The sequence below is a fragment of the Heliangelus exortis genome, chromosome 2 (assembly GCF_036169615.1).
Source record: "Heliangelus exortis chromosome 2, bHelExo1.hap1, whole genome shotgun sequence".
NCBI classification, from domain to species: Eukaryota; Metazoa; Chordata; class Aves; order Apodiformes; family Trochilidae; genus Heliangelus; species Heliangelus exortis.
Window position 1 is genome coordinate 50,853,130 of NC_092423.1, and position 27,398 is coordinate 50,880,527.

The 27,398-nt window shown below is 40.4% G+C and overlaps 1 protein-coding gene across 2 annotated transcripts in view; it reads left to right on the forward strand.

Moving 5' to 3' along the window:
* The window catches only part of LSM5 (LSM5 homolog, U6 small nuclear RNA and mRNA degradation associated), a 591,871-nt gene extending 564,741 nt beyond the window's left edge, over positions 1-27,130 (forward strand). For both annotated transcript variants that reach the window (XR_011724312.1, XR_011724311.1), the window contains one exon: positions 26,819-27,130. The gene's annotated coding sequence lies outside the window, so the exon portion shown is untranslated. The remainder of the gene's footprint in view (positions 1-26,818) is intronic.
* The last annotated feature ends 268 nt before the right edge of the window (positions 27,131-27,398 follow it).

Consider the following 27,398-nt stretch of genomic DNA (forward strand, 5'->3'; position numbering starts at 1 on the left):
CCAAATTGCTAACAGCAAACATCAAAACACAGAATGCCACCATGATGGTATTTTTAGTCCTGCAAAGATTCCCAGAGAAGTCCACAGGACGGACAATTTGCATGGAAGAGGGTTACACAAACAGCCCATGAAATCACTTTAACATACTTGAAAGAGGAAAAATCTCCTTAAGAAAAAAAAAAAAAAAAAAAAAAAGAATTTATCAGAACTTTAAAATCACCTAAAACCAACTCAATTATTAGTACTGCACTCTGTTTGTTTAGCGATGGTATTTCTGCCGTGCAGCAGCAGCTGTGCATTATTATGGACCACGAATAACTTCAGTCACCAGTGACTGACAGCAGCATACTGAAGACAGGGTGCACGCTATTGCAATGTCTGTCACCCTCCAATTGAGACACCGTAGGTGTCCAGGGCTGTCCTTGCTCACTCTGAAATATTTCAAGGTAAAACTGTTACTGCTAAAAAAAAAAAAAACAAGATGACTTGTCTTTCCACTTAGTGGCAACACAGAAGTAATAGAAGTGAGCTATCCATTCATGGTGCCTTCTACAGTTTAGACAAACCATTTTTGTTCTAGCTGTTTAGGGAAATGTCAAGTCAACAATTATCTTTAAAACAAGGACAATTGTCAAAAAGTGACTATGAAGTGGAAAAATTAAAAAGAAGCAATAATTATATAGCAGTGTTTAAAAAAGGGGGGACTTACAGATTACCTGTTTTGTTGTAGGGCAAGAGCTGCTTTCTCTAACTGTCAGGAAAGGTTTTGATAATAAAATTCTGTGCACAGTACCCTCTTGTGTAATTGGTTCTGTAGCCATTTGCAGTGTGGTTCTTCTAATGAAGAGAAGAAAGGAGGAATGAACTTTTCCCTAACCAAAACCTACACCCTTGGCTTCAATCAAAGTCATTGCAGAAGATTCTGTAAAGATGAAGAACCCCTCCTGCTCCTGGGATTACCCAGCTCTTTGACTCTTGCTGTGTATAATGCAGGCAGCCAACTTGTTTTCCTTTCCACAGCCTAAAAGTTGCATCCAAATGTCCTTGTGGCAGCTGGTGATTGTCACTGCAGGTGTACAGTGAACATCCACCTTTCTTCCCAGTTCACAACCTGCTAGTAAGGGGTGACTGGAGCTTGCTCTCGAGGTTGCTGAGAACAACAGAGGCTTCTGCTAGTGGTTCAATTACACATAAAGCATAAAGATGGCAGAGCATGGGCAGTAATTGGGCAAAAACTCTGAAGTTCAGAAGCATCAGATTTTCTGGTGATCAATTTGGGGCAACATATTTGTGATTGCATACTCTATTAAATGAACAAATTTGGGTGAACATCACTGATAGTAAATATTAAAAGAAGAAAGTGCTATTGCTTAACAGCTGAGAGCCTCCTTCCATTGGGCAGCTCTGGTCCCTGTGCCCTTGCTTCATATTTCTTTCTTCTCTAGACCCCCTCAGCACATTTAGTGATTAGTTGCCTGCTGCATAACTTCACTGCAAGAGCATCAAGGATTTAGCCATACAGGTGTTAGGCAATCCAAGAGCAACAGAAGATGAAGAAAAACATGTATTCCAGGACAAAGCAGAGGTAAAATAAAGAAAATTTTAAAATCCAGAACTAGGGACAAAAAAGAGAGCTAAAGATAGATTTCTTTGCATAATTATTACAGTGGAAGACTAAAGTCCCAAAAGGGTTAAAATTCCCTCCACAGATACGTTATATAGAAAAACCCAACCCATACCTCCCTACAGGCATAGCCAGTGGAATTAGAGGTCAATGAGAAGTCCAATGCTCAGTCCTGGGGATCCAGTCTGTCTTCTTCTGCAGTGAGTTCCCACACTACTCTGCACCAGCATCCTCCTGGCTGTCAGGTGCTCCTGAGGCTCAGCTGCTCATCAGCTCCCATCTGTAAAGGGGAAGAATGCAGCTCACTTTCCTCAACACAAAGAGATCCAAAAAGAAATCTTCCTACTGGGCAAAAGGACCAGCTCCTGCATTGATGCCCATGGTGGGAAGCAAATACCACCAGCCAGCCCTCCAAAACCTCTCATTTTGTCTTCTGACAGCAGCAGCACACAACTGTGCCATATTAAGCCCCATAAACTCATCACAGGGGTACTGTCAGCAACTCCTCCTCCCCTGTAAGCTACAGCTTGTAGCTACAGGTAGCTTTTGCCAGGTCTGTGAGGTTTGGCCTGCCACATGGTACACATGCAGTCTGAAGAGCTGAAGGGGTTGTTTTGCAGGCTCGGAACCAGCTCTTGAAGGAGATCTGTGCCACCTAAGCATGGACAGCAGAAGCAGCTTCATCATGTGATGGAGATGACACGGAGCACTGGTGGTTTTCACCAGCCACAAGACCAGTGAAAATGTTTCCATTTATGTCTTACCCCATCTAAAATCACAAATAGAGAGTGGTTTAGTGCCCTGATTGAATGTACCTCCAACAGTAACTTTAGCCAGAAGTTAAGCCATTACATCTCATTTCTGCCTTGTCCTGCTGCTTTCTCATCAAATGGGTTGGGTTGGAAGGGTCAATCAGCTTTTACTGATTTAGAGTTGGAATGTTTCTCACTCCATCGACCCTCAGAGTATTTAATATATCCTGAGGGACCACTATCCTCAGGGTATTACCCTGTGCCCCCCCCTCCTCTGCTGTCTTTTCTATAGTTGTCTCCACTGCTAAAATCATGGCTATGACATTGAGGTGATAAAACCTTAACAAGTAAAATTTTGCTATTCAGTTGCAAAAGAAACTTTTAGGGAGAGTTGACTCAGCAGACTTCTGCAGTAATTAATTTCTTTTCTTTTTTTTTTTTTTTTCTTTTTTTTTTTAAATCTAACTCAGCCTATATTTTTTAAATATAAAAAAATAAAATGGGGGAAAGAAATGGCAGTAGTCTTATCAGTGAATTAGTCATGGCAGATTTTGGCACTTCTAAGTCTGGCAAAGCTACAGAACTGTACCTAATCCTGTCGCAGTTTTAAAATTAATATCATAGCCGACTCTCATTCTCTGCACTACAGAGTTCACTGTAGGTTTCCCATTGCAGGAAAGACTGTACTAAACTCAAGAAAAACACAAGCCAAGGTGCACAGGTCCGCAGTGATGATCCTTGGGATCATGGTGGGAAATGCCAAGGCAGCCTAGAGGATGAGAGGTCCTTGTAACAGACCTCGAAAGGGGGATAAACTTTGCTAGGGAGACATAGTTTTTCAGTGCCACAGACCTGACCAGGCAAGAGCTCAGCAATCCTGGCACCATTTGCTGATGGTTGCTGCTTTCTTTTCTCATTCCCTTCCCTATGAAGGCCAACTCCATCCCTTTCTGACAGCACAGCTGTGTTGGTCAGAGGTGCGATGAAATGTGTTCTCTGACAGCGTAAGCTGCCACCACGCTCTGCCACGTTATTTTTCTCCAGTTATCATTAACACTTAAAGTGAGTAAACCTCTTAATGCAGATTGCTGCAAATCCCCATTTGTCTTCTGTTCTTTTAGGCGAAGAAACACAATATGTGTCTGCGCTGCAGTCACAACAAAGACAGTGAGTTCTGCCCACGGTCCAAGCTAGTTTTAAACCAGCAGCCATGTGGAGGCAGAGCCACCCTGCAGACAGCAAGAGACAGATCAGCTCTGTCTGAGCATCCCTGGATAACACAGATAAATCCAGCCTAGGTACACTGCCATCCCAGCAGCCACTCCTGGGTAGATACACACTCAAGTGTGTCACAAGTCTCACTATAAGAATCACAAATATCTTCAGCTGAAGACACTCCTGCGAGTTTCCTGTCATTGATGAGATATTTAGGATTTCTCTTGAAATCCCAATACTTTCAAATCAAGCAATTGTGTCAGCAATTTCAGTCTCCAGTTTATAAAAAGGAACTCGAAAAGTAAATCTTTAGCGAGGTAAAAAGGCAGCGAGTGAGACCTCCCTACTCAAAAAACCAAAAGCAGATGAACAGACAAGCATCTCTAGAGGCTCTCTGAGGGCCGGGCACATGAGGTATTACTCATCGTGTTTTGATTTATTCCGTACTTCTTACAAGCCTTCATCTGCTGGTCTCTGCAGTGAATGCCAGTGGAAGTTATGTTATGCTTTGTGTTTGCACTAATGTATGCTCTTTTTATACATTCAAAATTTTACTCTTTGTCCTTGAGAGTCCAAAAATTAGTTTGACTGCAGGGTTTTTTATCTGCACTTTAGCAACAGAGCATTTTAAGCTAACACACACTGAGTGAACATCAGGTTCTTATCCCACAACTTCTCATCATAATATTACTCCATTAATCAGTCCAAAGGAACAGACACAAAGTATACTTGAGTTTTTGTATGTGATAAAGAAATTACAGACATACTGGGATGGAGAGCTTCCTACCCAGATTGCTGAAGAACCATGTGTACTACCAAAGTGCTGACAGGATGCATTGTGTGGAAGTAGAGAAGAAGAAGGGATAGAAGCCCCAAAAGGCAGACAACCAAAAGAACCAATGCATGGTTTCGCTCTGAGGGTAATGGTAAAGGATACAACAGCACTTGCAAATAAGCACATCACTAGAGGAAGTTAAGGGCAATAATTAACCACATGGGAATTACTGTAAACAGAATTCAAATCTTTCTGTACAGATATCAGTCCAAATATCCTTGACCAGAACAGGCCAGGGTTAACTTTCACTGGATTTTTATGACTTTGCTTTCAAAGGGAAAAAGTCTGATGTTGAAGATATAGTATAGTTAACACGCACAACAAACATAATATTAGTTAAAAATCAGTGACTGGTAGGAATTTAGTCTCTTTATTATATATTCTGTTGTGTAATGTGATTATCCATTTTAGGGTCTTTGAAGTAGATCAGAGAAACAGAGATTTCTTTACAAAAGTAAATAGGGCAGTGTAATTTCAGCTTTTGCTTTCCTCCTTCCTCTCTTCTTTTTCTTCTGCTCCCTCACCACCACCTCCCTTCCTCTGTTTACAATTCCAATTGTATTTACTGATCATCAGCAAATGTGTAAACGATGTAGTCGGGATGGTTAACATTCTGTTTAGCCAAGATCTTCAACCTTGAGCTTGCAAATGCTGCTGTGAGCACTGGTGGCTAAAGACAGAGGTTTTCAATTAGAGTCGTGCAAGTGCTTAATGTGTGCATCTGTTCTGCAGAAAGGCTAAACATCCTTAAAATTTTAACACAGGCTCACTAATATTGCAAAAGGAAAATCAAATGTCATTGAGAGGCGAATGCTTAAAAAGGTTGTTGAGGATCTGTGTTTTTTGGATGGCTAATTAGGTCACAAGGGTTAATATGTTAAAGAATGGTCTGTCTATTGTTATGTTGGCTGTCAGAGCCTATCTCAATCAAGCATAACTACAGATTATGGGGCAGCTGTCTTTGATCAAAATCTGAGTCCTTGGTTTTAACCAGGTTCAAAAGGAAAAGCCTAATAGTTAATATTTTAAAATATTTTGTAGCCTAAGTACCACTGTGAGTAAAAGCCCAACTAAGAAAAACAAAAGATTTCTTATGAAAAAACAGGGAACTTCTCACAGATTTCAATTCAGTCTGATGCTTCATACCATAATAAGGGAGGATGTTGTTGGTATGATATTTTTCCTCTAAACCAAACAAAAAAGAGTCTCTTTCAGGACCTGTCACAATGAGAGCAACCTTTGCTTGGAATTGAGTCCTTTCAACACACTGAACTGGAACAGAAACACTATAACAATGGACATAGCCCCCTGTTACAGTGAACAGTTACTTGGAAGTCTTGGTTATTTTAATGGAGATACCACATTAAACTAAGCTTTCGCATCTGTTCTGCCCTCTAATTACAAATGCAAAAAGAATATAATTCACAATTGCATCATAAAAAAGGAAGATATAAGTGATTTAAATGCATGTGTATGTTCTTTAGTAAACACAACATGCAGTCTGCTGAGTTTTTCACATGTACTGGGAACAAATCGAATGGAATATCTGGTGTACTGACCAAAGATTTCTCATTGTCTCTCCCTTTATTCCCTCAGCAGAAAAAAGATTTCACTGTATGAATGAATCTGTGGAGGAATTAAACTGTTTGAAGAATCAAGTACATTATCCTGTTTTCTTCTTATACCATAGAAGAATGAATCGAGATGAGCAAGTACTTCACAGTTCTTAATTTACTTTAAAATTTTTGATGTCTTCTGACTGCAATCTGTCCCTGACTGACTTTTTTTGGGTTTCGTTTTGTGTTGGGTTTGGGTTTGGTTTTTTTTCAGTTCTTAAAGAATGAGAAAAAAATGATACATGTTTTTTTCTCCTTTTTGGTCAGTACCATATTTTTTTTTATCCGTGTCCTACCTGGTTTTGACACCTTCTTTTATTTTTCTGTGTTACTTCAAATAGTGGAGGAATTTTGCTACCATTTTTGTTACCAACCAAACATGGCTCATAAACATTTTTTAACAGACATCTGACATGTCAGTTTGAGAAGATTCAACTACTTATTACTGGAAAAGAATTTACTTGGTTCCTGTCTCCCTGTCATAGCAGTTCTCAGAAGCAGGATGACAATAAATTATTGCATTTAAAGATTTTATTTTTCCTCTTAATATTAACTTCAAATTCACAATACTTATAATCATGTATGATAGGAAACCCTTTATGAAATCTATGTATGACTGCATAAATAGCCAGTAAGATTATTCTGACACCTGGTAATTTTCTCTCTGTAACACTATATAAGGAGCAACTGTGGTACAACCAAGAAACCATTTTCTCCTGCCTATCAGCTATACCCCTCACTTTTCCAGCTGTTACCACCAGGCCAGGTGGATGACATGTTTGCTGGGATTTCCTCACACACTTCCACAGCCCCACATATGCTTCTGGAGAATGGGCTGCAAGACTCCACTCCAAGAAATCAATGCTTTTATATTGCAATGAGCCTTACAGAACAGCTACCATAGGGGCTGGTATTGAGGTCTTTTCCCCCTCCAACTATATAAACTGATCACCATTGTGCAGGGGAAGACATCAGGAAAAATGCTGATATGTCTGAAAGTTTTTTGCCATTTCTGCCCTCTGGCTATGTCTGAGATAAGCAATCTTCTCACTACATTCCTCTTCTCTCATTTAGTTTTCCCTGTCAGCTTACTGAAAGAGAAATATAACAGAAGAATGAGCTTTTGAGCTGAATCCTTAGATCCCTGATGTGTTGAGGTGTCCAAAGCTCTTTGTAAGGAGACCATCACACACGAGCGATCTGCAACAGTTATGGGGTATTATTCCCATATTCCAGGCCTTTTGATGGTTGTCTAACATGCCACATAAAAAATTCATTTTCTTACTGTTACCCCCATCTTTTGACATACAGCATGGTTTCTGGTACATTTTTTTACCTCCTTTCATTGAAACAATGGAGACTGGTCTCAGAATAGACCCCTGCTCACTTTTTACAGTCCTCTGAATATCTCATGTGGTAATACCTGTTGGCATGACCAAACCTCCGAATCTTTATTTTTTCCTTATTTGCTTAGTTGTCAGTCTTCTGCTACTCTCTCTAAGTTTGTAACAGCATCTCAAGAGTGTTTGGTGGTCTGTGGTGATCCATGGAGCTCCCTATCGATCCTCCATCCCTTCCAACACCTCATTATTGTGGCTAAACACCTGAGGAACAGCAGTGCCCACATGCTCCTGTCACTGCTCTGCATTAGGAACAGATTTAGTTAGCAAATCTTGAGCAAGGGTTGAAGCTTAATTACGTAAAGCTTTGGGGAAAAGCCTGGATCTTCAGATTTCACTGGTGTCTGCCTAAAGTTGAATTTGCACAGCAGGCTGGCAAAGCCCTGGCTGAAAAGTGCACTTCTCCATACACAGTCTCCTGGCCGTATCATCATCTCCAACAGGTGCAAACCAACCCAGCCTGCGGTGCTAATGTACCAAAACAAAATAAATGGGATTTTGCTGGTGGGTCTGAGAGCTTTTCTTAGCAAGACAGAGTGAGGCTTCTATATCATTCAAAAAGACCACTGCTGAAGCAGGGGAAGATAGCCCACATCATTGCCACCCTCCCAAAGTGTCCCTGAGCCATAATCCATCCGGAGCTGCAGACTGGGAAATGTCTGCCTTGGTTTTGGTCAGATAGGCCTATACCAACTCCCTCAAAGAACAGAGACCACAGCAGTGTAAAACTTAGAGACAAAATCATATTCCCAGAAAGAAAGTTCATTGAGTGTCAGCACGGCAAGGTAAAATGGATGTTCAGGATAACATATATTGGGCAGCAGGTTCCAGAAGCCTCCCAGTGACTATTCAAATCTGAAGCAAGCAAAACTGATACCAGCATAGCTTTCAAGAGAAAGAAAAAAAGAAAAAAAAAAAAAAAAAAGCAGGCAACATCATGCTATGTTTTTTCCTCTCCTCACTTCTCTGTCCATCTCATAGCCACTCAAATGTGGCACAACAGGGATGTCACACCGGGATGAAGCAGGGCTGGAGGCTGCAGCATCCCAACCCACCCGTGCTCTCCCATCCCTTCCCTCTGCCATCCCTGGCTGCAGCTGGCACAGCAAATGGCTGCTTTCTCACCACAGCATTTGGCTTCCATTGTTCCTATCGGGCATCAATAGGGCCTCCCACACTTCATTTTATCCCTGTAACAGTGAGTGCCCCAGCAAGCTGCTGCTCTGTTTGTCTCCACCAGTCCCTGGGGACCCGGGCAGAGACCATGTTTTTTTTCCCTCAAGAAATGGCAGGTGCCAGCTCTTTGACAAGGTGAATTCAAGTCTAGCACAGCAGACGTACTGGGTAGGAAACAATCCTTGTCTGCACTGTGCCTCCAGCACAAAAGGCCAAGTGGTTTTGCTTGGCAGTTCCCTTCTGCTCTGGGCAGGTGGGTGCCCCCACGTCAGGGTGGAAAGGGGAGATACTGCGCCAGAGGGAAGCAACACCAAGCCCATAAGCAATATGGACAGGGCCAGCCACCCAGACTCTGGCTTTTCCTTTTCCCTGATCCTTCTCTGAAATTTCAGGCTCTTTGCAGCTATTTGTCTCCTGTGAGGAGAGAGCTGAGATGGGCTGCATGTCTTGCTTTCCCTTCACTTGATCTTTCTATATTTGCTCTTCACCCATCCCAGTGGTTCCTCCTCCCTGTCCCACAGCAGTAGAATCTTTCTTCAAAACAGACATACATCACTGTGGTGTATTAGAAGCAGGGTCTTGGTGGTAGGTCACCATCCTGCACCTGGCTGCTCCCTGCGTCTCACTGCAGCAGCTGCCAAAACCACTCATATCACCATTTTGACCTCTGAGACCACCCCCTACTTCTGGTCCCACTGGCAGTAATCCCCAGAGCAGCCATCCATGTTCTCCTCTGGCTCCTGAGGACTGCCCTTGTACTCCCTATAGGGCCATCCTTTTTGTGCCTATGATTGCAGCAGAAACCCCAGAGATCCAAAAGGAGACATGAGGAAGCATAGTTTAAGGCAGATGAGCTGGTGCTGCTGGTCTTTGAGGTGGGAGCTCCTTGAGGACTGATAAAGCCCTCACATATGATGTTTTTCTCCCTTTCAGTGTCCTACTTCTTCAGGAGTGCTGCAAGCCTGCCAGGAAGTAGGCTGACCTAGAGAGAGGAACAGAAACATTTTTGATGATAAGAAGGGGGCAAGAAACTGGAGGGCTTCTCACAGGTAAGAAATACCCTTCACAGAACTGCATCAAATCTGGCATCTCTGAGAAATGTCTCTGGATCTCCTCACTCCATCATATGTCATGGCTAAATGATAAAGAAGGCTGTTCTCTCACTGAACAAGAGTGCAAAAATACAGAAAGTAGGACATTGCGTTCTCCTAAGGTACCACCTCTCAGCCAGAGGCCAGGTGGACTGCAGGAGGATTTTTGCCACTTAAAAAATGATATGGTCTCAACATCCATCATGACTGTTGTAAGTAAAAACAGTTGCAAAGTAAAGCTGAGAAATGATAAAGCAAGACTACACCATGAATATGCTATTTGTTTAAAAACCTTCTCACAAAAAGTAAAGCTTTCCATGCTGAAGGAAAGACTGAATTGCTGAGGCCAAGTGGCCTTTCAGATGTGTTCCAGAAATTTCGTATTTCAGAATTATAATGCTGTCTTGTAGGGCCACAGTTGCCAAGCATTTAAGCAGCAACAACTAAAGAAAATTTTTTTTCTTATAATGAATTTTTTTTTAACGCAAAAAAGTAAGGTTTAAAAGTTCTTCTTAAAACTTTGACTCAGGTTAACTTAACGTATTAAGCAAACCAAAGGTGTAGGTTCCCCCACACTATGTGTGAATACACACATTTCTAACTTTTCCAGTTGCCCCACCATGGTGGCCTCACATGGCAGAGGAGTCTTGTGACTCTGCTTCAGAAGTGCTTGCAGGCCTTACTTGTAAGTACCCTTACCAGTACTTCCACTGCAACCAACTGATACCATTATGTTCCCCATGCTAGAGCTGCCTGTAAAGCCTTTCCCAGAGGAGACCTGTCCTATTTGACTCTAAAATTAGATTTTTTCCCATCTCTTTCCTTTTTTTTTGCGAGAAAGACAAAGTAATCAGAGCCATACATTACCATCTCTTCCCCCATATAAGCTCTTTCACCCCATTAAATGTTATGCGTGTGCCCTACCCACCCCCAATATATACACCTCATTTTGGAAAACCAGAAAAAAAATCAATTACTGTATTAATCTCTTTTTTTTAGTGAATTTTGGTAGTGGCATTTCTTCCATTTTCCTATGTAACTATGTGTTATTTCACAATATGCCTTCTTTACACCACCACTGTGATATTTTATCACAGCTGTTTGATCAGATAGTGAATATTTTGGTAACTGAATGCCTGCAGTTTCTAGAATTTCTATGCTGTCCAAATAGGATTACCCAACTTCTGTTAATAATTGGTCATTCCCACACAATGCTTACTACTGCAGCTATTCCAAATCTTGTGCAGATTAGGAAACCAAAACACAGAGAGTTGAAATGTCTTGCCAGGGGGCTTAGCAAGAGTCGGTAGTGAAACCGGGCACAAAAACCACATCTCATCCTTTATGGGTCTGTGATTTCTCCTCCAAGCACTAGTCCAGTCCAAAACAAATGACCACAGGATTATCACCAGAATGTACAGTATTAGATAGATGCTGCTGCTATTTTAAGAGTAATTTCTGATAAGGAAATACGTAACAGCCAAGTTTTGCAAAGATGGCAGGTTCCCTAGAGGGGGCTGTGACTGCTGATGGCACAGTTGGTTCATCAACTGGATAAGCATATACTTCTGCTTCTGCTAACAAGCCATAGAGCAGAATCAAGGCTGACATGTTTAACTACTTTTAATCTCTTTTCTAATAGGATTAAATCCATTATTTATAGAAATTTGCATATTTTCAAGTATGATGCAAAGGTGGGATTCTGCTCTATTAAATTATGATGCATGTCATATAGAAGGGACCACGGCCTACCCAGCTCCACCAACATGCTTATTTCTAGCCATGTTTAAAGTTTAATATGGAGGAAGTTTTAGCCAACTGTTCTTCCACTTGTTCTGGTTGCACGTACTTGCTTTACCATAGAACTTACTCAGGAAAAATTCTGTGGGCAGAATATGATCACAATATTGTGAAAAGTCAAAAAGGATTTCTTTTCTAGACTTTTTTTTTTCACATTTTGATACATTTTTTTTTCCTAGATTTGAGACAAAGCAGCTCACATTTCAAAGGTGTCTCAAAACTTTTAGCAGACCCAGAAAAGCCTGGAAAAAACTGATTTTAAGTGGAACAGTATCTTGGTATCTCTTCCCCCACCAAATTAAAACATTAGCCTGTAGTTCACTAGAATGCTACCAACAGCATTCTCCACCTAATCTTGAGTTGTCCTAAAAGGTGAAGTACATCTAGAGTTTGAAGAAATCCTTGCACAAAATCTTTGCAGAAGTAGCATGATGCTTTTGAGCCCACCTGCCTCATACTGAACCTCAAAGCTGCCAGCACTGTGCATCAAAACTGAAAAGTTAACTTAAAAAAACCTCAAATCATATGCTTTAAAAATGGGAGATACTCATAAATTTTGACAAAAAGCTAAACCAGATATATCCTAAACTAAGCAGCAAAGTAAAAAATTCACTCCTATGAACAATTTACTGGAGAACCCAGAAGTCATCTTCTTCACCTGCTGAGGATGAATTTTCTCTTGAATTTAAAATAATTAATAACAAATTGGCCATACTTATCTTTCATTATTCCAAGTGCAGAGGAAGAAACAAAAAGAAAATGGACGAGAAAAGATAATTTCATGTGGATTTGGGGAAAAAAAAAAAGTTACCATACTGTCTGGTTTCTAGTGATAAGCCTCAGACATGACAAGAGAGAGGGGAAAAGTTCTCCATGAGGTTCATGAGCCTCCTGCAGATCTCCCAGGACGCTGCCCTTGTCCTCCTCCTGCACCAGTTTTGTTTGGTGCCGGGCAGGACACGCCGAAATCCCTGGATCGCAGTGACCTCTAGGGGTAAACTCTACATCTGCAGGATGAAAAAGAGGGGGGTTTTTTCTACACAAAAGGAGACTCCTGAGGATTTTTTTTTCCGGAGGATCACTGAAAAATCCTCCACTAGGAGATCTTTGGTGGATCCATATAGTTCAAACTGTGAAGAATTCTTTCTAAAGAGAGACTTGACACAAAAAGTTAGCTTGATCTCAGAGCGAGAAGAAAAAATTGCAATAAATAAATTAGAGGCAGATCCTCCATCTGCTGAAAGCAGTGGTGAAACTCACACTAACCTTAGTGAGTGAAGGATGTGATGGGTCCTTCCAGTCATTTATTAGCACCAAAGGAACTCCAGCCACAGTCACGAAAGAAAAACAATGCTTTTAAAGTCAGAAGACCAATCCTTGGCACCCAAAACCGTATCATTTGGGAGCATTGTTCTGTGAGAGCCTGTTCCCCCCTTTAAAACATTGCAAACCCAATTCCTTTCTCTTCCCAGACCAATGCAAAAAGTCTGTAAGGCACAGTAATGTCTGCCCTGGCAGGTTATGTTTTAGCACATTCCCCACTGCAGGAGGAATTAAAAGCTCAGTCCCAGCTATTTGTAAAAGTTGTGTAATTAATTTGTAGCATGCATTAAAAAGCTCTGGGGAACTGCAAAGGATTAAATTAGTGATTTCGCTATTGTTCCACCAAGCTACACTCCAATTGTCAGGGGAAAGACAGGGAACTATATACTGGAGGCTGTAACTTTTAAAACCTACTTTCAGCCTTATGCCAGCTGCTACTACGGTCCAAACTCTGACTTTTTGGCTATTTTTCTAGCCCGTACTGGTGTTTCGGAGGTGAGCTTTTGTAAGGAGGGGGGTTACACACAGAGAAACAATTTAGTGGTCTTTTCCAGATGCACAGGACTTTCTAATGCTAGCACAGGTGGAGTGTAGCTGCACATACTCATGCTCTGGCAGAACCTGAGGGGGTTTCACCACAGGTTTGTCCAAGGTGCCTGAAGACACACTTTACAAAACCTTAAGAGGTGCAGGCATTAAATGTTTGGATCCGATGCGTTAGATGACAAGATGGGGCATTAAGCAGGCCCAAGAAGACAAAGTGTGGTTCTCTGTCCATATGGCTGCTGAGGAGTGGGCATTCAAAAGTATTTAGGTGACTGTTCTGGTTACTTCCTCAAAGCCATTATTCTACTATTAAAGATTCAAACAATATGAGCCCCTCTGGAGATAGATAAATAAATAAATAAACAAAGCAAAACGCAGGAAACCCAAAACCAAATGAGCAGCTACTTAGAAAAGTAATTATGGAAGGCAAGACCACAGACAGGGGAAATATGGCTTGGAATAAAATAAATAAATAAATAAATGGCCTAATGCTTCTTTAAGTAAGGGAGAATCAGAGCAAAACAGCCTTGCAAATCAATCATCCATTACAAACCAGAACATATTGGCATCTCAGTCTGCAGTCACTCAGGATGGGGGCGAAGTCTCCTGATGCCAGCATCGCTCCAGGCTTTCTGAGACATCTGGTCATTTCACTGAAAGGTGAAGACTCAGAACAGAAGTGAATATACATGAAAATTAATTTAAAAGAGGGGGGAAATCCTCCTGCCAGTTCAGGAAAAAAAGGGAGTCTGTAGAATGCAGTGCACTGACCAAGCAACAAGCACAAGGGGGGCGGGGGGTGGGGAGCGTAACTGAGCTTGCTGCACAGAACAAAACCAGCATCCAGGGAGATTTGGCGATGTTTTCATAACCTCGTTGGAAACTGGGTAAAAGAAATAACACAAAGTTAACCAACATAACACGAGAGGTCGCTCTAGAACAGGATTAACCGCATCGCCGGCCTTAATCCTGCGCCGTGACAAACGCCAGCGAACGCAGCTCCCCCGTCGTGCAAGAAAGTTACACAAGATTGCAAATCGAATTGGTGTTTTTTGCCTGCGTGTAGCTTTTTCAAACATACGTAATGGTCACACATGCACGGACAAAACTGCTATCGTATTTTTTTTTTCTCATGTCCTATCAATGCTCAAAAAAAAAAAAAAAAAAAAAAAAAAAAAAAAAAAATAAAATGAAGACAGATCTGAACTGACAGCAATGTGCCAGGGTGAGACCCTGCAGGTGAAAAGGGAGGCATCTTCATCAGGCATTTTAACTCACTGGGAAAAATATTGTCCACAATAAGTAGTTCAGCATCACTTCACATAGAAGGGTTATCAAATACGGGAGGGTCACCAAATAACTGAAAAAAATGAAGAGCAGTCAGTGGAGAGTAATTAAATCTAGGTATAGCAACTGACAACAAGGTCCAGTGATGACCCCCAAGTGTCTTTGCTCTGTTTTCAGTAGCTTTAAATTTGCCTTTGCAACTGAAATCTCTTCAGCCATGGTTACTTTCTTCTACTCGATTCCCATATACATGAGGAATTGAGTTACTGCCTGTTTTCTACTCTGTGGAGTGATGCTGTCTTTGTTAAACATTGGCTTTCAGCTCTTTCCTCAAATTTATGACTCTTCCTGAAGCATATGACTTTCTTTCATTGAAAGAAAGCTTGTCATTTTGTTAATAAAATTCACATTTTCAAAGAAAGAAACTGAAACCTCTCCTCTAATTGCCTACACTCATATAAACTAATGATGCTAGGCTGGTAATGAATATGACAAATTCCTGTGGTAATTTGCACTTCACGCTGGCTCTGTGTGGGCTTGCAATAACATTTGCTACACTAAAAACATGAGGTGAAATCTTGGCCTCATTTGAATCAATGATTTTTTATTTTTTTTTTTTTTTTTCCTCTTTCAGCCTCCTCAGGGCTGTGCTGTGATGGTGCCTACTGAATTCAGTGGCATTATCTGTTTGATTGCTGTGAACATGGCCATATGGACGTATCCTGTGCCACATGGCATCACAAATGAATATCTGATTTTTTTCCCCCAAGAATTATAAGATGTTATGCTATGTGATGGTACCATAAAATATTTAGGTTAAATCCCTGCTCCCGCCACAATCAACAACAAAGAATTGTGGTGATCTCAGAGGAACAGGATTTCACCCTAAAAAATGCAGATGGGCAGCTCTCTAAGGGGCAGCACTATTTAAACTTGTGTCCTGGAAGCACCTAGGGTACTGTTGCATTGAGCTTTCATTCATGCAGCTATGTAAAGATATTGCATTGCCCTTCCACTGCTCTTTCCCAGCTTTTGCCTGCTTTTCAACACACGTGTTTTCTGCCTTTTGCTGTACAAACACAAGATTTGCTTTTTTCCCCTGCTTCCCCTAATGTAATATCCTAGTGATATCTAGGTAAAGCTGAACAGCTTAGGGCAGACGTAGGATCAGATGAGACAAGGCTGTCTCTCCTCCATTATGTGGATTTCAGTAGAGTTCTTGTGGAAAGGGGTGAGCACTCCACTTATTTCCTCAGTTTCCTGTTATTATATTCAGGTTTTTGTTGTTGGAGCAATTGCAATCCTATTTGAGAAAAAGAGGAGTAACAGACATGGACAGAAGAGGAATATGAGAACGAGGACAAAACATCTTGGTGTGGAAACACAACTTAGAGCTGGGGGACTGTCTCAGGTATGTCCCTCTTCAGTCAGCACTGGGGAAGTATTCATTTAGCATCAAGAAATATGCCTCAGTTGCCTCCCCTCCAAGATACAGACCATGTAACTATCACAGAAAACTTTCCTGCCTAGCACTTTTTAAAATACAAACAGCACTGAGGCAAATTTAAGCCAACAACATAAATAATGCTGAGCGCTCCCCTGAATTCTTTCTCTGTCTCCTCGTACCAAATCTTTATTTTTCATTCATGTCTTTGGGAAAAAGATACTGCAAAGCCAGTGAGGCTGAATCAGATAACACCCTGCAGCCCTGGGCTTTGCACGTGGGAATGTGCCATGGGGAATGACCTTGGGAAGCATCCCTGGGCAAACTACAGGGAGCAGTGGGTCCCCCTGAGCTGCACAGAGCACATCAGGAGATGTGTTATGGGGAAGATACAAAAATACTCTGTGGCAGTGTGTGACCGCACAGAAGTCTGGCATGAATAAAGGCTTCAGAACATTCAGTAAAAGGACAGCTTTTCAACAGTCCTGGGTTTCTCTTAATGTGCTTTTTGAAGTCTACACAAAGACAGTAAATGCTTGAAATGTGCAACCAACCCAAAACCCCAGTGGCTGCCAGCAAGGAAGCCTTGCCCAGGCTTTTGCATGTAACTTCCATCACTGTGGCCACACTACCTTATATATTGGAGCCTGTTACTAGTTAACATGATGAAGTGGGGTAGAAAAGAACTAAAAAAGGGCAGAACTAATCATGGGGCTAGATGTGGGCAGCTAATAGTATAAAATGAGTTTAATCAGAATAACGAAGCTGAAAAAAGGAGAACAGTGAGTTTTTGTTTCAGTGTCATTTCTACAATGAAAAAATGATGGAAGAGGAGTAACTTTTCTGCTATGATGCTAAATCTAATAGGGAAATTGGACCACTTCTTAAACATTGAGTTATTCTTTAAGTCACTTGTTCTTATAGCTGTTGCTCAGCAGTGACTTGCCTCCTAAAGACCCTAAATTATAATTTCTTTTAAGAGGTCATCACAGCTGCTTAACAACAAAGCAGCTAAGGCAGGAGAAATAATTCTGGTTTTCTACTTGTTGTTCAAGATCTGCTCACTAGCAGTGTGTAGCTCTGTGTACACAAAAACTTGGCTTTTCTTGAGTGTATATGGTGTCAGTTATACCTCCAATGTTTCATTTGGCACGTAGTCCTTGACAGCGCTAGCACTGGACTGTAAAGTAGACAAATAAAGTTTTGTGGGGAGAGAATGTTCACTCAGAGATTCCATTGATGAATATTGCAAGAACATAGGAAGGGAATATTTTAGAAAATCCAGTGGGCAATCTTCATTCCTTTCCACTCCCAGTATCCTTTCCAACTTCTTTCTTTCCTCAGCCACTTTCATTTTCAGTAAAAAAAAATAAATCAATACATGAAATTAAAAAAAGAAGAAGGGGAGAAAAAAAAAAAAAAAAAAGTTAAAATCTTCAGTCTCTAATGTACGTTATCCAAAAATGTCACCAGGGTCTCTTTCAGTGCAGTTGGCTAAAGCTGCAAGGCTAATGTTCATGTCCATTAGTGAGCATTAAAGTTGGTCTGATCTCTAATTTTACAGTCATCTTGCCTTCAATAGCCTGTAGGTTTTCTTTGGCAGGCTGCTTGTCATGATAATGAATTGATCATTGCTGGATTGCTTGAGAGCTACATGAGCTTTATAGACAGTGGGCTTAATCTTCCTCAGCTTTACATTGACTTGGTTGCTCCAATTACCTCTGATGTGGTTGTGCTGGAAGTGCTTGCCATAAAGAATGAGAGCAACTAAACTAAACAAGATGGATTTTTAACAACCAAATGTTTAAACATTTTTTTTCTGCCTAGACTCAAGGTCTATCCAGGTTTCAAGTAGCCTGAAGTTTGCTGTATCCATAATACAGGGTTTGAAGCCACAGACTGACCTGACAACGTGCCAGGGAGTGATAAAAGCAACCCTGCCATTCCTGCAGCTTGTCCCAGGCACCAGGTCAATGAAATGAAAGGATGCAGTGGGATGAAAGAGTAAAACACAGGGCATTACAGCAAGTGACACAGCAGGATGCTGTTGTGTTATTATTTTAGACACCATAAAAGACAAATAACTTAAGGAGCTTATCCTAATTATCTGAGGTGGCTCTGAAGACACTAGTGATTCATTCAGGACAAATGAGGGGAGCATTACATTAGAAGATATGAGCCATATTTTCTTGACCTAGCCTGGAGTTCTTAACACTATCATAGCAAAACACTGCTTGAGCAAGGCACAGACTCATTGTTTGGCAAAGCCAGGTGGCTGATTTTTTTAGTGCTTTAGTCAGAGTACTAAATATGTACTAAAGTTTAAAGTATGTACAGATTACTAAATATGAATTACAATGAAAATCTGTCTGATATCAAAATATATACTACTTCATGTAGCTATCATCCAAAGTCTTTTCAGAGGGAACAAAGAGACGGCTACATGATACTAGAATAACATAATCTCAAATCATGGGCCAATGTAATTTTTTGATAAAACCAAAATGTCGTGTTTCAATCTTCTTTCACACTCTTGGTGTTGATCATGGAGCTCTGTCCTGGAAGAATTTTACATTATTGAGATCAATCATAAAGATGAAGATCAAAATCCTGCAGTATCTTCTAAAGCTACAGAAGCTTTGGAACATTTCTTCTATGTCACTCAATAGGGTCTAGACTTTGGAACATCTGGGTGCTACCTCAAAATCAATATACAAACAGCAACTCAGGAGACAGGTAGCTGACTCTGCTGTTACTCAGCTTTAGAAGTACATATTTAATACTAACAAATGTAATGTGATGTGTTGGTGGTCTACATGAAATGAGTTTTTGATGACTACCTAGTCCTTGATAAGAAATTGCCAGCACTAAATTGATTGTGAGTTTAGTTGTAGCTTCTCTTCTTAGGAATGTCTGCTGCAACAGGCTCAAGAACCAGGACTGTTCCACTAAACAGCACACCCACACCCACACAGCCATTGACAGTTCCACTGAAATTTTACTCACAGGTAAAAATTAGGATCCAGCTTCACAGTCCCACAGCATCTCTTGTTGCTTCAGAATTCAAATGCTCACTATGGCACCACTCATCACAAGGTTGGTGGTGCCTTGGTACCTGCTGTCCATGGAGTAGGACTCAGTCCTGAGTTTTCAGCCACCTCTGAAAGCACTACACCTCTGCTGGGAAAAAAATAAAGAGGGGGAAACAAAGCATAACCATTTACTTCCACTTCATGTTACATGATTATTGCAAAACAAAGCCATGGAAGAAGCCATCATCACCTGCTATTTTGTGACTCAGATTAAAATTTCAGTTTACAGTCCTTCAATGTTCTTTGTGGGGACACCTTTTACCTTTTTGGACCTTTTTACCTTTTACCTCATGGTCCTGACTAGCCTCTAGCAGCACTTCAGCTTTTAGGATGAGCCAAGCGAAGTAGAATTCCTTTCATTGTTGTTATTAATATTGTTGATCAGAATCTGAAGGACAATTTTCCTCTGGGAACAACCTGAAATGTTTTGCTGCAGTAACATATGTTCAAGGTGGCAGAGGGAGGGCATTTGCTATCGACTTTATGATGGGAGAATACTAGACAGTAAAACAAATTATAAAGTAAAGCAAATTGTTGCTCCTATGCCAGAAGGAATTAAAACTTTACATGTCAGAAACAAACAGAATGATTAGGTATCATTTTGGTGAAGCTTGAGATGACTTAAAAATATGTTAGGAAATTGGAACTTTGGAGCAGTTGGTGTTGGATGCTTGGGGTATTCGATATTGGGAGCCTCTCATAGGCTTAGCCTGAAATTCTAATTCTCTTTAGAAGCAATTTTTTGAAGAGGCAGAAGAACTACTGGAGTAGTAGCTCTCCAACTGTAAAAGGAAAGACACAAAAATCAAGATTAAAAAAAAGCCCAAACCAATCTTCTCAATCTTCCTTATTCTCTGTTATTATCTTCTATTATTCTCTCTAATGACATCTGAATTACATGGAAATTGGAATGTTTTTTCCTACTTATATGGAAATAGGAATTATTTTTTTATTATTACTATTATGATCACTAAAACAAATGAAAAAGAACTCTCTTGGGAAGCCAGAGGAGGTCTATGGTGCAGTAGCTCATCTGAAGAATTTCCTGCCCCTGCCAGTTGAAAGCCCTGAGGATGTACAAATTCCTGCTCCACACCACACTGCTCTGGTCCACCTTGCCCAGCATCCTGTCTCCAGCACTGTCTGGGGGAGACATGAGGAAAAAGGAGCAGGTTAAGTGGGGACCGACATTTCCCCAGAATACTTGTCCTGCCTCCACTGCAGAAATCACTGGGATTTCCTGAGCCAGAGGTGATCTATTTTCTTTTGATAACCATTAGATGATGTTTCTTCCATATGTCAGTCAGTTTTGGCTTGAAAGCAAAATCAGTGAGGTTAAGCCAGGGTATTTTCCTGTGTGTTCTCCACACCACAGAGCATCCCAATTTATATATACACACCTTAACCACCAAGGGTGGTTGGTACAGACACATCTCTAAAAACATTATACTTAGAAACTAAATATATAAGGGCAAAGCTACATTTAAATCATGTAATTAGTTCAGTTAGAAGGGACCTACAATGATCATATAGTCCAGCTGAGTCAGTAAATAGGACTTCAGCAGTTCTCAAGCCCAAACCCAGTGGTACTCTCCCAAAGAATAACACCACCAAGAGTTAACTAATGAAAGAAATTAAGACAGAAAGAAACAATGCCATTTTCTTTCATGGCACTTAGCCTACACCATTCTTTCCTTAATAAATATGTGGGCTTTACATTTCGGTCATTTTATTTTTCATCTTATTGAAGAAAAATCGACTGCAAACTAAGTGTCCCTTCTATAGTCTATGTCAGCTTTTGTTACCTGGCACTAAAATAAGTCATTATTTTAAAAAACACTGCAAAAATTTTATCACCTGGTTGTAAGAACCTTCTCTTCATATGGTATGCCAGCACTCAGAACTCCATGACAGCTATTCTAGTCAGAAAATCAAGCAAATTAATCAATTCAGTAACATTTCCAGTGCATACTAAGGTAAATTATACTCAGATTAAGAGGAGCGGATCATTCAACAGCCACAGTTCTCATGTGCCAACCCAAGCCCTGGTGCACAAACAAAAAGGGACATCTTAAATGAGTACCCATGGAAGGTGACAAAGTGGCACACAAAGTGCCAAATGCCTGTGTGGTTCTCAGATACTCAGCAGCTGGGGAGATGTTTATCTTGTTAAGTAATCCATGCACCTGGCCCCATAATTTTCAGCTGTAATTGACAGCTTCATCACAGCAATTTTTTTCTGCCCCTACTGCATTGCTGAAAGTGATAAGACAGTAATTAATGTTTTTTTAAGTGCATAATATCTTAGGAAAGACTCCAAGTATAAATAAGACCAATGGGTGTTTTGGTCACCTAGCACATGGTCAGCATTAGCTGAGAATTTTCTTAAACTATTAACAAGTAAAACTGCTTTATACATTTTTATACCAGTTTCAGTTAACTTCTGTTAAAACACAGCCAAATCCTCCCATGGAGGACCTCTCCAATTCCCTTCCATCTCACCTATCATGAAGGGATGATTCTCCCAAAACCTAGACACATAGCCATGGGGCACACATATTTGAGTTCCAGATTCCACCAAATGGTAGTAAAAAGGTCTTGAGAAAAGTTGTTTGTGATAGAGATTTCAATGTCCCAAGTCATTCAACACATTGCAGAAAGATCTGGCAACATTCATAGAGCCAGGATGCACAGGTGATGTGCAAGGCATTGGAAGGAAGGAAGGAAGGAAGGAAGGAAGGAAGGAAGGAAGGAAGGAAGGAAGGAAGGAAGGAAGGAAGGAAGGAAGGAAGGAAGGAAGGAAGGAAGGAAGGAAGGAAGGAAGGAAGGAAGGAAGGAAGGAAGGAAGGGAGGGAGGGAGGGAGGGAGGGAGGGAGGGAGGGAGGGAGGGAGGGAGGGAGGGAGGGAGGGAGGACTAAATTAAGACACATTGTTGGCAAGAAAACAAATTAGGATCAAAATGACCATTAGCAGTACCATCAAAATGAGGTGCTAGAATAGTATTTTAGCAAGAATAATAAGAAAAGAAAATCTAACTGGTTCTACTGGACCTTATTCAGTTAGTTAATGAAAGGAAATATATGGAGTAACTGCCAATGAAAACAGGAGACTGGACTTGAGTACCTTCCAATCACATGCCCCTAATTGCATTTCAGAATTTCCAAACAAAATATTTACATAATTCTGAAGGGCTGGGACTTTGGCAGACTTTTTCTATGATTTGTCTACTTCCAAAATAAGTTTTAGTCACACACGTGTATCTATCTACCTACCTACCACAAATCAAGGTACGCTTCAACCGTAAGTTAAATGAAAAGGAAGCCTAGGAGAGGACCACAGAATCCAATATAACTTCCCACAGGCCTCAGAATTACTGGCAGAGTTGTGAAAACCATGAAGTTTTCAAGATAAATCCTTCTTCAGGTCTAAAACAAACGTGACGTATTTCAAATGTAGTGTCAGCTGGGAAAAAATCACTTAAATAAAAGCTATTCCTCTCATTCAGGCAAACTGAGAGTTATTCATTATTCATAATAATAAACTGTTATTATTCATAATAACAGTTATGAAGCAGTGGAGAAAGTTAAGAAGAGGCCAGGTAAGAAGGTTGTTAATAACTGTAGGATGGGAATGGGACAAGCACCACTGAGCAGGCAGTGGAGAATGAGACAAGGTTATAGTAAGGTGACAAATGCCACTTAGTCAAGGTGAAGCATGGGTCTCTACTTTTATGAAGCCATATCATGGACACAAGCCTAAGCTAAGAAACAGGGCAACACACTACCTTGATTTTGGCATTTGGCACTCTCACAAAACCCTTTTTATTTTCTTACACTGTTAGGAGAGCCTCTTAACCCCCATCCTGAAAATTAAAATGGGGAAAATTATTTTACCCCATTCCTACTGTCTTTTATCCAACCCTAAATATAAGCTTACTGAATTTAATACTGAGCAGGTATTCTGATCTCTTACTAGGAAATCATTTATTGGCAGCTTCCTATTCTGTGCCATCCTCCTAGAATTAACACAGAAAAATACACAATAGAAATTTTAGCCATCAGCCTGTTCATTCTAGTTAGGTATGGGGGCAGATGCTCAAGTGCCCAGTTCTCCCAGTTCTCAAGTGCCCCTCCATTGAGAGACCAGTATAGGGCAGACTATATCCTCCCAACAAAGTGGTCTCTTGCCTGGAGAAACTGGTGACTTTTTAACTTTTCCTTTTTTCATTTCTGGATATGGCAGGAGCAGCATCATTAGGATTGAATTACACAGCTCTCAGAGAGCAAACCCAGAGGAATATGGTTTAAATGCCAGAAATTACTGTACATTACCACTCATGCAGATTAGCACAAAGCTTGCCTCATGATGTGTGTCCTTCAGCTTCAAGGGACTCTGTTAGAGTCCCTTCTCACTTGTATGAGTGTAAATCTAGAATAGTTTCATGAATATCAATACATCATATCTGAACACATGTCTGCAGCAGGAAATCTGCTCAGGGTTACTACTTCATTAATTTCTGATTCTTTACAGCTGTCGAGCTGCTGGTTAACTTACCAAAAACATTGCACATCCAAAAGTTCAGGCGTTAAAATGAGTCTACCTGCATCAAAAGCAGAGAAGAAATGATCTGGAAATCCATTAATTAATCCTTTCAGACAGTCACAGGAAATTACAGCATGGCTAAGACATGAAAAGCTAATTTCCATTGCTCTTTTGTTAAGATGATTCATTTCCCTACTATCATGTTTTACTTCTGTCAAAACCACTTGTAAATAAAATCACCATTTAAATCAGCCCTTTAAAATGTTAAAACATTGGATGTGCAGGAGTGAGCAATCATATAATTTGAAATCCATTTGTCCACCTGAATTAAAAAAAAAAAAAACAGCTGCTCTGCCATATTTTAATTCTGAGATCAAGCCAACTAGGACCAGAGAACTTTAAGATTTACTTTGCCTCTCTAACAACTCCCACAATACTCTCCTTAGTTATTCTGACACTCAATACCTCCTGTTATGGGCAGCAAAAATTAAACAAATTAATTTTTAAAAAAATTAAAATCTTACCTTATCTACTCAGCTCACCATCCATCCCACTATACCCCTAAGTTGTGGGGAAACATCACTTCTCTCTTTCTCACAGGGTGTTTATTAACTACTAAATGGAAAAGATCTGACAGAGGAACTCCTGTTAATTCAATGCTAAGAGCAGTCCAATGGCCAGCACAGGGAAACAAAATGTCAGACCAACAAGAGCAAGGCTGAGCAGTATGCTAACAAATGAGCTGGTTTTTCTGTGGTAAAAAAATATCTTATTTTCTTGATTTTTAACTAGTTCTTCCCTTCTTGGTGAAACTGGAAGAAACAAACCTGCAAAAGGATTCTAAAACAAAACCCACTTTGTCACAGAAGTCCTAAGAGGTTCTTAAAAGCCACTTAAAAGGGAGGGCAACACACAAAATCCTGTGATATACGGACTGTTGTTCTCTGCTAATTAGAAAAAAAGAAAAGAAAAAAAGTGGGTGAGACCCAGAGAGGGCAGTGTTAGCTCATCCATCCTCTGGCCCCAGGATGGGACAGCCACCTCCTGCCTCCACAGCCACACATGCTCATGCATCAACCAAAAATTACAGCTACATCCAAAAACTTCTGGTTATTATTTTAGCTGCTTCTGAACTGAAGCTTCTGCTAATCTCCAAAAGCAAAGTGTGCATTGCATTCCCCCTGCAGCAGCATCCTCTTACTGCTTTTGCCTTACTGTGTTTCCTTTCCCCAGAATAAAGCTTTCCTGACTGAGAATGTTTTTAGTTCAAGGGTGCTATCTACATGCCAGGGCCCACATCTCCTTGGAGCTCTCCCAATACCTTTGGCTTTGTGGTACATGAAGTTGTGGCCTTCCACGAGCCTGTGTCCAGTCTGTTCTTAGATATTAGGCTGACAGCCTAGTCCAGATGAAACGGTGTCCCTGAATGGCAGGAGAACATCTAAACTCTTAGAGCATCTCCACAAAAAAGCAGAGACCAGAGCCAAAGATGAGAAAATGAAATTTCAGGTTCACTTTTTCAGTTCTGTTTTAGAATGAGGGTTCAGGTCAATTTATGTTTGACCACACAGGTTTCACCCATCCTCAAAATGCTGAGAAAACTTTGATGGGACCTTTAATCAGTATTAGAAATACAAAGAGCTACACCACAGCCCTAGCAATGAGCTTTCTTTACAGCTTCCATCAAGATTTCATTCCCTTTAACAAAGCACGGGGATGGATGGAGTTGAAAAACATCTTTCAAATGTGTTATTTAGTTACTGAAAATCGAAAGCCTTGCAGAACAGAATACTTGAAACTGAATAACTTAACTTGCATCCAAATTAATATAGACTGAAACAGACCTTGTTATACAGGTTGACACGCTTAGCACAGGGCAGTAGCACCACCACATGGGGTTTTATTTGATGTTGATAGCGCAATACTGTTGACATAAATAATTCCCACTGTTATTTTATTTCCATGGTTTTAAAATACTGTTGTCAAGCTAGTTATATTCTTAGTCTCTAAATACCTTGATTTTACATACATCATAGGATTATTATAATAGCTGTCTATTTGTCAATTATCCACATGCAGATGAACACATACTCATACCATTCAATTCAAACATACATGAGAAAATGCCTCTCATGATTTATGAACAAATAATTGAGCTGTCCAAGGACAATAAGTGACAAAATTGTAGTATTAGGATAATTTTGCAGCCACTTTTTATTCCAAAAAGTTGTATTTTTGTAAACCTGGTATTTCCAAAACAGTGCAAGTGAATTAGAATACAGGTGGAACACAAGCTTCTAAAGACAGGTGACATCAATACGAGTGAACAGATTCTTCCAACCACAAATTCACAAACAGAAACATACAATTTTACAATACATAAGGAGTTAACTTCTAAAAGGAGTGACAACGGTGTGGGTACCCTACTATGTATGCAAACTATGCTCCAAAAGCTATTGTAGTCTTCATAGATCCTGATTCTATGATTCATGCCAGTCTAATCAGTGTACACCAAATGAACCAAATCCTACTTTTATTTATATCCAAGAAACCCTAGCAAGTGAATGAACTTGGACAAAAGCAGAAATTAGTTTCTTGACTCCCTTAACCCTTGAGTGGGAGCAATGTGATATATTCCCACATCACATGAATACTATGCTTGTGCAAGACTCCAAAACGTGCCCAGAAACAGAAGACATTCAAGACAGTCGATACTAAATATTGCCAAACACAATCTGTTGCTTTCAGCAAGCAAAGTTACCTGCACATCACTGACATGAAAGATCCTTCCCATTTGTGTAGCAAGGCAGAGAGTTGTCCTCACTGCTACTCTTGGCATTGTGAAAGCTTTTGCCACTTGGAGATGAAAAGATTGCTTAAGTGGTTTGGGGTTCACATCAAGCACAATTTCCTTCTCAGATAATCCAAGAGATTTGTCAGCTTACTTCAACTCAGAGGCTTCATTTCCCTTTCAACTCAATTACTTCAATTCTCCAGTATTTTCTAGGAGTTTGCTGACTTCCTCGTTGTAATTGAGCAAATTAAAAACTAAGTTTATTCAGAAAAGAAATCCAGCATTTTTGTTAGTTACAATGTACCAGACTATACTAGAGGGAGCCCAGAGCACATTAGCCCTGCTGTTGCTTGGCAAGAACTGATGGAAATTCACTTCCAAGAGCACACCCTTGTTTCCAAATTAAATTGTCACAAAACATGAAGTGAAAGGTGGCAAATTCTTTCAGCTCTTGGAAAGTGAAATTCATCCTTGTGCTGTGGGCCACCAAAACTCTGAAACGACTGATTTTCTTGATGGCAAGATGGAAACCAAATGGGGTTGCAACAGCATGGGCTATGAATTTAGTGAATTTTTACTCATTTTTTTTTATTCTCTCCTTCCTTTTTACCTCTTTTCTTCCAAGAATATGATCACAGGGCTGGAGCACCTCTCCTGTAAAGATAGGCTGAGAGATTTGGGTTTCTTCAGCCGGGAAAAGGCTCCAGGGAGACCTTACAGTGGCCTTCCAGGACATGAATGGGGCCTACAAGAAAGCTAAGGAAGGTTTTTTTTTTAAGGATATGTAATGACAGGACAAGGGGTAATGGATTTAAACTGAAAGAGGGAATATTTAGGTTAGATATTAAGATAAATTCTTGA